Source organism: Kogia breviceps, chromosome 1 (assembly GCF_026419965.1).
Source record: "Kogia breviceps isolate mKogBre1 chromosome 1, mKogBre1 haplotype 1, whole genome shotgun sequence".
In the NCBI taxonomy this organism is placed as follows: Eukaryota; Metazoa; Chordata; class Mammalia; order Artiodactyla; family Physeteridae; genus Kogia; species Kogia breviceps.
Window position 1 is genome coordinate 92,018,310 of NC_081310.1, and position 12,447 is coordinate 92,030,756.

The 12,447-nt window shown below is 43.1% G+C and overlaps 1 protein-coding gene across 6 annotated transcripts in view; it reads left to right on the forward strand.

Annotated features, from left to right (window-relative positions):
* Nucleotides 1-12,447, forward strand: part of LOC131741133 (carboxyl-terminal PDZ ligand of neuronal nitric oxide synthase protein) — a 307,112-nt gene that overhangs the window by 264,127 nt on the left and 30,538 nt on the right. The window lies entirely within an intron of this gene.

Genomic DNA, 12,447 nt, shown 5'->3' on the forward strand with positions numbered 1-12,447 from the left:
CAGGTGGGGAGCGGTCTGGTTTTAATCTTGAGCCAATCCTCAGAAGAAGCCTGTTTCCTCCTGGTTCACAGATTCAGAGTGTGGGGCTATTTTGCCGACTGGGTGACTTCCTCCGGAGAGGTGGGGAGAAGACAGGCTAAAAGATTGAGAGAATTGGTCAGATAGTCAAAGATATCTTTGGGATATTTCAGCCCAGCGAACAGTCCTAAGGATCGGCTTATCCTGACTAGATTTTTGGATTCTGAAAAATAAATTTCTTCTGAAAACAATTTCCTCCACATTCAGATTCAATTGTCTCCCCTCCTCCATGTTACCAGGACCAAGTCCTTTGAGAGTCCTCTTGTGTGTGTGTGTGTGTGTGTGTGTGTGTGTGTGTTCGTGTGTGCAAGCAATCAGTTCACTTAAAAAATTAGATTTTCTCCGTTTTTCTCTATATTCCAAATTTTCTTTAAGGAGTGTGTGTTACTTTTATAACAGAAAATTAAAGATATTTAAACTATCAAACAAAGAAGCACTTAAACTGAATATCAGGAAACACATTTTAAAGGTAGAGCTGTTTATGCTACCAAGTCAGACCCCAAAGAAAATTACCATACAAAGGCACCTTCATAAAACAAATTAGAAAGAAGATAATTACAGTTATCTAAGTAGGTTTTTTTTTTCCTATTTCTAAATTCTATAGTTTTATGAACCCTCAGTGTGGACATTATTCCAATATCTCCAATCTTCAAGTCTCATTAAAAGTCAGGAATAAGACAAAGGTGTCTTTTATCATCTCTATAATCTAACAGTAAATGTGGGGGGGGAAAGTATGAGTATTGGGCAAAAAGTTAATATTGTTTATACATTTTTATGTGGAAACCCATGAAAATAAACTGAAAGCTATTAGAAATAAAAGAATTTAGTTAAAGAGGTGAGGTCCAATAAATACATATGGATAACTATGGTTTTCTATTCCAACAACAACCAGTTAGAAGTCATAGTGGAAGAAAATATCCACTAAAATAGCAATTTAAAAAGATAAAATGCCTATGAATAATCATAATAAAACATATCTGTTTTATATGAAGAAAACCATAAACAATTGGAAAGTTCTTGGTTGGGAAATCTCAACATCATAAAAATGTTAATTCTCCTTACATTAATCTATAAATTTTACAATACAAATTTTTAACAGCAAAGTAGGCACCTTGGTAAGCTATCATATTCAAAACTTGTGGGATACAGATAAAAGAGTGCTCAGAGGAAAATCAAAGGCTTAATTATTTACATTAATAAATGATCAATCATGAAAATCAAATTAATTAAACATTCAATTCAAGAAGTTAGAAAATAGCAAAAGAAATCTCATACTGCAAAAGGCATTATAGCAAAGTGGTGAAGAGTAGAGACTCTTGGTTTATATTCTAGCTGCAGTGGTCACTGGCTGTGTGATTTTGGGCAAGTTCCATAACCTCTCTGTGCCTTAGTTTCCTCTTTTAGAAAAAATAGAGATAACAATAGTGCCTACCTCATAGAATTTTTGTGTTGATTACATGAGCAGATACATTTCAAATGCTGAGTCTGGTGCTTGGCACATGGTAAACACCAAATACATGTTAGCTATTATTATTTTAAAATATGGGAAAAAACAAGAATAGAAGAAAGCCTGGAAGAGATGAGTGATGACAGAGGAGTGGCTTTCCAGGCACAGAAACATATTATAAAACTATAATAGGTAAAACTGTGCTGACGCATGAATAAGTACGTGAATAGATCAGAACAGAAAGCTCAGAAATAAACCCAGACACACATGTTGACATAGTGTGTGATAAAGGTAGAATCCCTATGGAGAAAAATGTGGAAATCATTAATTTTGAAAATTCACATGCTTTGACCCCCAAATTACCCTCAAATTCCCTTCAAAGAATTCATGTTAAGGGTAAACCCGTACATGTGTGAAATAATGCATACGTAAAGTTACGTAAGCAAAGAATTTGTTGTAAAAGCAAAAAATCGGAAATAGCAAGAGGGGATTTTAAAATAAATTATGGTTACAAATAATGGGATATTACACAGAGTTGGTATACTCTATGAACTAATAAAAAGTCATCTCCAAGATATTTTGTTGAATTAAAAAAAAATCAAGGTGTAGAACTGTGGATATGTTACGCTACCAATTATATTGTAGAAAAACATATACGTATAAATGAAAGTGTGTGTGTATATATATGTATATAAACATATACACATGAAACCATATATGTGCCTACTCTGCATAGAATATCTCCAGAATGATACACAAGACACTGGTAACTGTGGTTCATTCTGGAAAAAGGAACTAGGTGGCAATAGTGGGAGAAAGATGTACTTTTCGTTATACCAGACCTATAGCTGGCCATGTTGCTCAGAGAACAGAAGCTGATCTGCTCACTTCTGAACTGGAGGATTTGCCCTCAGAGCTGCTAGCTGGAAAAGATTGATACCTTTATGTTATTAACTGTTCTTTGGTAATGGCCTGCTCCCTTGTTGGTGGAGAATCATAGCTAAGCCCCAGAGGCTTTCAAACCCACGGTACCACTAGCAGCCAGGATGCACATATACAAAGAAATTCTAATCAAAAAGTAAAGGGCATTGTCTCTGGTGAAGCCATTTATTCCTGGAGTGAAAGGGGTTGGATATAGGAAGGTTACCTAGAGGTTGAGTGTTTAAACTGTGTTCTTATCACAGAACTCCTGTCTGAGGAGCTTGATCTAGCCTCCGAGCACCTAATCAGTACTAACTTCTCAGCCATTTGCAAAAGAGGTCAGGATGGTATGGTTTGGCCTTTTGGAGAGAAAAGCTGGATAGCATTTCATATAGACTATTCTGAGGGGTAGGTCTTCTTTCCCTCCTGCAGTGGGGAGCTACTCCTTCCTTCCCCTTCTAGACCCTGCAGGGGTCTTCTGGGTGGGGGTGGGTTGATATGTTTTCCCGTGATACTAGGAAGGATTCTCTCTGGGGGTGAGTAGAGATTCCAGTAGGGATCCCTTCCTATCCTTTTCTCTGTCTTGTCTTCCCCCACTCCTCCCCTAGTACCCTGAGTGTATCATGTACCCTCCAGCCATTGTCAGTGCTGTTCTGTGGTTCCTGCATTTACCCCAGGCAGCCATTCTACTCATCCTTCACTATCCTGTCTTCTGGGAAGCCTGCCTTCCAGCTTCCACTGTCCCATTCTCTTCCTTTCCCCTTCCCGAAAATTTAAACACATTTTTCCTCTACATTCCTATGTTCCTTTCACTCCTGGCTGATGCTGTTAACATTAGCATTTTGCCCACTGTCTACCAGATACATGGTGTCCTCCTGTCTTCAGTAGAGTGCAAGCTCTGGCAGGGTAGGGACTGTTCCTGGCATAATAAATACTTGTTGAATAAACTGATAAACATGGTCAGTGGTTGTGGCAAGGGATGAGTGTCATTTTAGTCATTGTCAACTGCATTTATTCAGTGCTTACTCTGTGCCAAAATGAGCGTGGAGATTGAGTAGAAATTTCATCAGGGAGTGACTTCTAAACAGGCCTCTTGATGAAGAACAATGACCTTGGTTGGGGGGTAGAATTGAGGTGATATAGCCTAGAGGGTGAGACTGGAAGGCTGAAGAGGGTACTGATGGTGATGAGTGATGGTGGCTGAGGATGCAGATAGAGACCAACGTGGTTACGCTCTTCTGACTACAGGTGGTCAGCGTCGAGATAATGGGCCCATCAACTACATGCACCTCTCCTTTTATAACCTATTTGGTGATAATTTTTTCAAATTACAGTAATATACGTGAGATTTCAGCTATTTGGCACCTTCTGTATACCATTCTCCCAAAGAAGAATGTAACTGATGTTCTACATGTAGAAACATCTCGGTTCATTTTAGGGAAATCTGTCAGGCCCAGTATAGTTGTTACAGAGTTTAAGATGTCAAAGCAGTGAGTGTATCTCTTTAAGGGGGTCAAGCATGGGTTGGATATGCTCTCCATATATCGTATTGGCATCTCTGCAGAGTAAAAGGAGTGGTAGGGGCTCTCCCCAACTCATGTAAGGGAGAATCTGGCCTGTGGAGTGATGTAAATTGTATTTTTCAGGGACACACACACACACACACACACACACACACACACACACACCCCATTTTAAGGAATTGGCTCATGTGATCGTGGAGGTGTGGCCAGTGCAGGGTAGGCTCCAGGCTGGAAATCCAGGAAAGAGTTGCAGTTCAAATCTAAAGGTGGTCTGCTGGCACAATTCCCTCTTCTTCCAGGGAGGTCAGTCTTTGTTCTGTTAAGACCTTCAACTGATTGGTTGAAGCCCACCTACATCATGGAGGGTGATATGCTTTACTCAGAGTCTACTGATTTAAATGTTTACTGTCATGCGAAAAATACCTTCACCGCAATATCTAGAATAATGTTTGGTCAAATATCTGGGCACCATGGCTCAGCCAAATTGGCACACAAAATTAACCATCACAGAAATGAAAAGGCAGTGTGGCATGATGGAGAGAGTGTTGGACCAGCAGATTAGAGGAGCAGCTGAGAGTTTGGGTTCTGGCACCTGAACAGCTGGGCTTGCACTCTACCCCTACCACTTCTCAGCTGGGTGACCCTCAGCAAACTTCATAGTCTCTCTGGATCTTTCTTATCTGCTGGGTGTTGGGAGATAATGCATGTAAATCAGCATTGTGCCTATCATGTAATACATTCTAAACACACATTAGCTATTAGCCAGTTCTCCAGTTCAGAGTCTCAACTACGTGACCCCATCTATGTCGTGGGGGCAGTGGACAAGAAGATCTCTGAAGTCCCATGATTTTATGACACATCCACATTAAATGATTAATCAGGTGCCCTCTGATTGCGGTGTATAGTGCCATTGCCGTGAAGTGAAACCTACTTTGAGTATCAGTGCTGGGAATTCTACAGATCTGAGATGGGAAATATTTTCTTATCAATCCCCATAGTCACTTCCCTTTTACAGCCCCACTTGCTTCCTTACTGTCTATAAACTGCTAGGAACACGTTCCTTTGTTCCGTAAATTCTTCACCCAGAATTTATTGACTCCATTAGGAGTTTTCTCTGTAATGGGGTACCTTGAAGCTCCACAGTGGAACTGTTGGTTGGCAGGTTTTCTTTTCCTTTTAACAAGAATCTTGCTTCCACATTAGGGAGCTTTCATTTAATGCAGTGTTTATCTTTCCAGTGGAGCTGCCCCAGGCAGGCCGTTTGTTATGCAGAGGAAACTTGTTTACTCTGGAGGAATTGGAAAGTGCGGAGGCTTTGCTATCTTCTTTGATGTCTTGTCAGCCCTTTCCCTTCTGGGTTTCGGGAGCGCTTTTAATGAAGGTCCTCACTTTCATTGTGTGTGCTGCCTCTCTCTCTCTTTCTCTGCCTGCCTTTCTTTCCTCCCTCATTCTTCCCACCGTTCCCTACCCTGGGGGAGATTTATCTTTTGTATCTTTTGGCAGCAGCTGCCCTTAGCCAGTACCCGGGGCGCAGAGCCAGGTGGGGCCACTGCCCCTGTTCCGCTTGCCTTGCTTTGCCCTGTGCAGTTGCTTTGACTCCTGGAGAGGGTTTCCTGGGAGAGATCCCGTCCCCCTGGAGGCGTCCTTCTTCCCATGGCAGCAGACAATCCAACGTGGGGAAGGGCTTGGAGCCCTTTGGAGATTAGAGCTTCTTAAAAATAAAACTCTTGGGCTTCCCTGGTGGCGCAGTGGTTGAGAGTCCGCCTGCCGATGCAGGGGACGCGGGTTCGTGCCCTGGTCCGGGAGGATCCCACATGCCGCGGAGCGACTAAGCCCGTGAGCCATGGCCGCTAGGCCTGCGCGTCCGGAGCCTGTGCTCCGCAACGGGAGAGGCCACGACAGTGAGAGGCCCGCATACCGCAAAAAAAAAAAATAATAAAATAAAATAAATAAAAATAAAACTCTTGCCATCTAGACCGTGAGCAGTGGATTCAGGAGTATTTACTGTGTACCCGTTACATCTGCTGGACCTGGCTTATTCAAGCAAGCACACCACTGACCTTGTGTCACTTCCACGCTCCCACCACAACTGCTTTTCCATCTCATCAGGCCACCACTGCCTGATCCTTTGGTTCTTAGTTTCAGTTCCCTTCCTTCATTCAGCAGATGTTTATCAAGTTTCTGCATGTGCCAGGCTCGATTCTGGGGATACTGTGAACAAGACAAGGTTCCCACTGGCAAGGAGCTCACACTGAAAGTTGGGGTGGCGGATCACACAAATGACAGACAAGACCATTTTAAGGGGATGTCGATGCAGTGAAGAAGATAAAGCAGGGTGGCTGAGACTACAGGTGGAAGCAGTGAGCCTGTTGGGAGACGAGGTGGTGCAGTGGTTAAAAGCACCAAGCCTGGAGCCAGACTGGCAGGCTTTGAGCCCCAGCTCCAGCCTTACCAGCTATGTGCCTCAGTTTCTTTATCTGTCAAATGGGGATGATAATAATAGTGCTTAACTCTCAGGGTGGTTATAAGGATAAATGAGTTAAGACATGTAAAGCCCTTAAACTAGTACCTGGAACATAGTAAGCACTATTTGAGTTTAAGCTATTGGTGTTGCAATTTTGAGGCAAAAAGTGGCCATTTCAAGTACTTTTGGACTGAGCTGCTGATAATCCTTTTTTTTCCCAACCATTTTATTTTGAGGTATAATTGACATGTAAAAAGTTGTGCATTCATCCAACAGTACCTGTCCATTTTGCCCTGTGACACTGGTCCATTACACATCTGTGGTCCCCAGACTTGGCCCCAGGCTACTTTGCCATTCAGCAGTCCTTCTGCCTTTTCCCTTATCCCCAGTTTCTATCTTGGTGGACGATGTTCTTCTGTCCGAGATTAAACTTTTCACTGCCTCTGCTTTTCCCCTCATCTCGCCTCTTCCTAAACCCTGAGCCATCAGCTCTGTCTCCTGAATCATCACCTGAATCTTCTACTGTGCTGACTTTTCCCCCCACTGCAAATAGATAAGGTCAAGTCTCCTCCATCATAAAAAAACAAAAATCAAACCTTCCTTGTCCCTGCATCTCTCCCAGCCTCTCTCTTTCCTCTCCATAGTCAAGCTTCTTGTGAGACACATTTATACTCATTGTCTACGTTTTACCCCACCCTCGCCATTAGCCCTTCAACCTCCAGTGATCTGCTGCCTGCCAGTCCTTCCTGAAACGACTAGTCCAGGTCACTGAAGGGCCACCTAGTCGGCCAATTGAACCAGGCTTTGTCTGCAGTGTGCACCACTGGGAATGAAGCACTCCCCTTCCCCAGCTTCTGGGGCCCCCCACCGCCACCCCACACTCTTTCCTTTTTTCTCCGCTAGCTGCTTTCCAGCATCCTTTGTAGGTTCTTCTTTTTACCTACCCCTCAGGTGTGGGGATTTCTCCTGGGATTGGTCCCTATGCTCTTTTTTGATTTCCCGTGGTTTTATCTCCAGTCCAGACCTTTTTTTTTTGAACTCTCCACTTACGAATAGTGGATATCTCCAGTTAGCTGCTACAGACTCTCACAATTTCATTCTCTTATCCACAATCCTCCTTCTCCTCAATTTTCCCTAAAGGATGCCAGTCTCTACTCAGTCATCTAAATCAGAGTTTTAAAACTCATTCTACATGTATTCCTCTCTCTCTCCCGCCCCATCTCCTCCTCTCTCCCTCTTTCCCTCCCCCTTCCCTGCCCACAGACAGTTGGTTACCAAGTCCTATGATTTCTTCACCCCTGAAGGTATTTCAGATTTGTCCCCTCTGTTCTGTCTTATGCCACCTCTTTAGCTTAAGCCCTCATCTTTCTCACCTAGAGTATTGCTTTCTATCTTGTCCCTTATAGATCTATCCTCCACATCATCCCTAGGTGAAATTTGAAAAAATGAATATCTTTTGGTATTACTTAACCTGCTTTCCTTCCTTGAAGATCAAATCCTGACTCTTCCTGGTCAGGTCCCTCCCACAGAGTCATTTACAGTGTCTCCAACTATGCTGTGGATTTCTGTACCTCTGTGTCTTTGCCCCTACCTTGCCCTCTGCCTAGGGTGGCTTCCATGGCCTCCCCTCCCCTCTGCCTGCTTCTTCACCTGCCTTAGCTGGTACTCCTGCCTCAGGAAGTGTTTCCCCTCTGCGCAGGCTTCTCTAACCCCTGCCTGACTTAGATGTTCCTCTTCTGTTGTCTTGCACCCTGGATAGCTCCCTCATAGGTGATACAGCCTCATGCTGCATCTGTGGTTTATGTCTGTTTCTTCCATCAGGCTGGGGAAGCATTGAAAGCACAGGTTTTGCTTATTCATCTTTATGCCCAGTATATTTCTTTTGTATACAGGGTTCTTAACAAATACTTATTGAATAGATGAATGAAATCAGCATATGTCCAGAGACTATTCAATGTACCCAGTATAGTTTAAATAAACAGTTTAAAAAGCACCACCCGCTACCCCAAGTTCAGTCTTACCTGTCCCTATTATAATTTGAAATCCATAGTGCCCAATCCTGTAAGTTTCCTGGTTTTACCAGAAGATTTTCATATCATTTCTTGTCCCTTGGGCTTGTCGATATCAGGAACGTTGCAAATACCAGATTTTGTCCCTTGTCTGATAGGACCTGAAGAAGACTGTTTGCTGTGGGTCCCTTTTTGAGATATCATGTTATCTGATACACTAACAGGCACACACACAATAATAATATCTCTCCATCTAGCTTGTTCTTTCTCTCTACCCTAGGTTTACCCCCCTGGTTCTAACAGATCTGTTACTATACAGGCATACCTAGGAGATATTGCGAGTTCAGTTTCAGACCACAGCAATAAAATGAATATTGCAATAAAGCGAGTAGCACAAAGTTTTTGGTTTCCCAACGCACATAAAAGTTATATTTATACTATACTGTGGTCTATTAAGTGTACAATATGTAAAAAACTGTACATACTTTAAAAATACTTCATTGATAACAAATACTATCATCTGAGCAAACCGTAATCATTTTGCTGGTGGAGGGTCTTGCCTCAGTGTTGATGGGTGCTGACTGATTAGGGTGGTGGGTGCCAAGGTGGGGGGCGCTGGGACAATTTCTTTTTTTTTTTTTTTTTTTTTTTGCGGTATGCGGGCCTTTCACCGCTGTGGCCTCTCCCGTTGCGGAGCACAGGCTCCGGACACGCACGCTCAGCGGCCATGGCTCACAGGCCCAGCCGCTCCGCGGCACGTGGGATCTTCCCGGACCGCGGCACGAACCTGTGTCCCCTGCATCGGCAGGTGGACTCTCAACCACTGCGCCACCAGGAAAGCCCGGGACAACTTCTTAAAATAAGGCATCAGTGAAGTTGGCCACATTGATTGATGCTCCTTTCACAAACAATTTCTCTGTAGCAGTCAATGCTGTTTTATAGCATTTTACCCACAGTAAAACTTCTTTCAAAATTGGAGTCAATCCTCTCATACCCCGCCACTGCTTTATCAACTAAGTTTATGTAATATTCTAGATCCTTTGTTGGCATTTCAACAGTCTTTACAGATCTTTGCCAGAAGTAGATTCCACCTCAAGAAACCACTTTCTTTGTTTATCCATACGAAGCAGTTCCTCATCTGTTCAAGTTTGATCATGACATTGCAGCAATTCAGTCACATCTTCAGGCTCCACTGAAGTCTTGTACCCCTCAGAGTCATCCATGAAGGTTGGGATCAACTTCTTCCAAAATCCTGTTCCTGTTGACATTTTGGCCTCTTCCCATGGATCACAGATGTTCTTAATGGTGTCTAGAATGGTGCATCTTTTCCAGATGATCTTCAATTTATTTTGCCCAGATCCATCAGGAGAATTGCTATTTATGGCAGCTATAGCCTTATGAAATGTATTTCCTAAATAATAAGACTTGAAAGTTGAAATTTCTCCTTGATCCATGAGCTGCAGAATGGATGCTGTGCTAGCAGGCATGAAAACAACATTAATCTCATTGTACTTCTCCATCAGAGCTCTTGGGTGACTAGGTGCATTGTCAATGAGCAGTAATAATTTGAAAAGAATCTTTTTCTCTGAGCAGTAGATCTCAACAGTGGTCTTAAAATATTCAGTAAACCATGTTGTCGACAGATGTGCTGTCACCCAGACTTTGTTGTTCCATTTGTAGGGCACAGGCAGAGTAGATTTAGCATAATTCTTAAGGGCCCTAGGATTTTCGGAGTGGTAAATAAACATTGGCTTCAACTTCAAGTTGAAGTCACTGGCTGTATTAGCTCCTAAAGAGTGTCAGCCTGTCCTTCGAAGCTTTGAAGCCAGACATTGACTTCTCCTCTCTAGCTATGAAAGTCCTGAATGACAGCATCTTCCCAATATAAGGCTGTTTCCTCTACATGGAAAATCTGTTGTTTAGTGTAGACACCTTCATTAATGATCTTAGCTAGATCTTCTGGGTAACTTGCTACAGCTTCTACATCAGCACTTGCAGCTTCACCTTGCACTTTTTCATTATAGTTATGGCTTCTCTCCTTAAACCTCATGAACCAACCTTTGCTAGCTTCAAACTTTTCTTCTGTAGCTTCCTACCTTCTCTTAGCCTTCATAGAATTTAAGAGAGTTAGGGCCTTTATCTGGGTTAGGTATTCACAACTTGGCTAACTATTGCAAGAGGCCTTGCTTTTGACCTATTTTGGCTTTCAACATGCCTTCCTCACTAAGCTTAATCATATCTAGCTTTTGATTTAAGATGAGAGACATGTGACTTTTCCTTTCACTTGAACACTTGAGGCCAGTGTAAGGTTATTATTTGGCCTAATTTCAATATTGTTGTGTCTTAGAGAATAGGTAGGCCCAAGGAAAGGAAGAGAGATGGGCAGGGTGAGTGGGAGGTGAGAGTGGCTGGCAAGTGAAGCAGTCAGAACACAATTATTAAGTTCACTGTCTTATATGAGTACAGTTTATGGTGCCCCCAAATAATTATAAGCGAAGATCACTGATCACAGATCATCATAACAAATAATGAATAGCACCTAATAACAAATACTGAGAAAGTTTGAAATATTGTGAGAATTACCAAAATGTGACACAGACACAAAGTAAGCAAATGCTGTTGGAAAAATGGTGCCAGTAGACTTGCTCAATGCAGGTTTGCCAAAAACCTTCAATTTGTAAAAATGAAATATCTGTAAAGTGCAATAAAATAGGTATGCTTGTACTCTCTACCCGTTAGCTGTATTAAATCTATAAGACTCCAAATGTGATCATCAAAGAACCCACTGAGTGGCAGGAAGTCTCTCAAAAATCAGTCCCGTAGTTGGTGACTCATGTACGTCAGGCTTGGTTTGAGAACTCCACTAGTACAAAGAGAATGGCTGAGAAGTTTGTGTTTTAATGACTCCCCCAGAAGCAGAGCTAGAACCTAAGAGATTTTCCATTCCCTTCTGGGCTCCTGGCCTGGGCATCTCCAGACCCTCTGGAGGGCTGCTTAGTTCTCATCATTAGGATCTCCAGAGATGAGGGGCAGCCTCCTCTTATAGCCCACTTCCCTGTTCTACCCTGTCGTGACACTGTTGCCTTTGTTAGTGTTTACTGAACACCTTCTCTGTGCCAGATCCTTGGGAGACATGAATGAAATACACCCTTGGTCTCAAGACCAGAAGGGCACAGTTGCTATCATGTGCTAATTAAGTGCACTGACAGATGAATGCCTGGTGCTGTAGGAGCCAGTCCCTCCTGATGACTGATGGAGATCTCTCCTCAAACTCAGGCCCAGTTCACCCTGTTCACTCCTCTGCGGGCAAGGAGAATCAGATGCTCATTTCCCAACACCATCCACCTACTAAGAAATAGTCACGAGTCATCCATCGGCCTCCCTCTCACAGGATCAACCTCTTCATTGTCAAGAAGGTCACTTCTGGGTGCAAGAGGTGGTAGAAAGCAGCCCACTCCCTATGCTCCTGCCGGCTGGTTTACAAAGGAACTGAAGAGCTGCCCTGCCAGGCCATGGTCCAGGGCCCTCCTTTCTGTTCCATGCCATTGCAACCCTTAGCAGTTCATCTCCCAGCTCCCAGAGCAGCCAGGAGAAAAACCAAGCACGCGGTTAGCTTTCTGAATACTGCCTTGCTTCCCCCGATGACTCGTATGGGTTTGCACGAGAAGACTTGTTAGAACTATTTGTTCTACAGGGCAGGCCCTCAAATGACCAAAGCCTGGCTCCCTGGGTTGGCCTTAGGGTTAGGGAATCAACTCTTCATACTTCCTACTTACATTAGCCTGTGCAGTTTTACGATTGGTGCTTGGTCTCTGAAGCCTTTTAAGAAGTTGTATTTGAAGACAGTAGTGATGAACCTAATCCCAAATGTAGATAAAAAAATGTTTCCTGGGAAATGCCTGAGAATTGCCAGGTGTTTTTATAGAGCCCAGGAAAGAGAGGAACAAGGAATGAAGAAAAATAAGAAACAGTAGGAATTTCATACATGTGCTGAGCATGTGATCA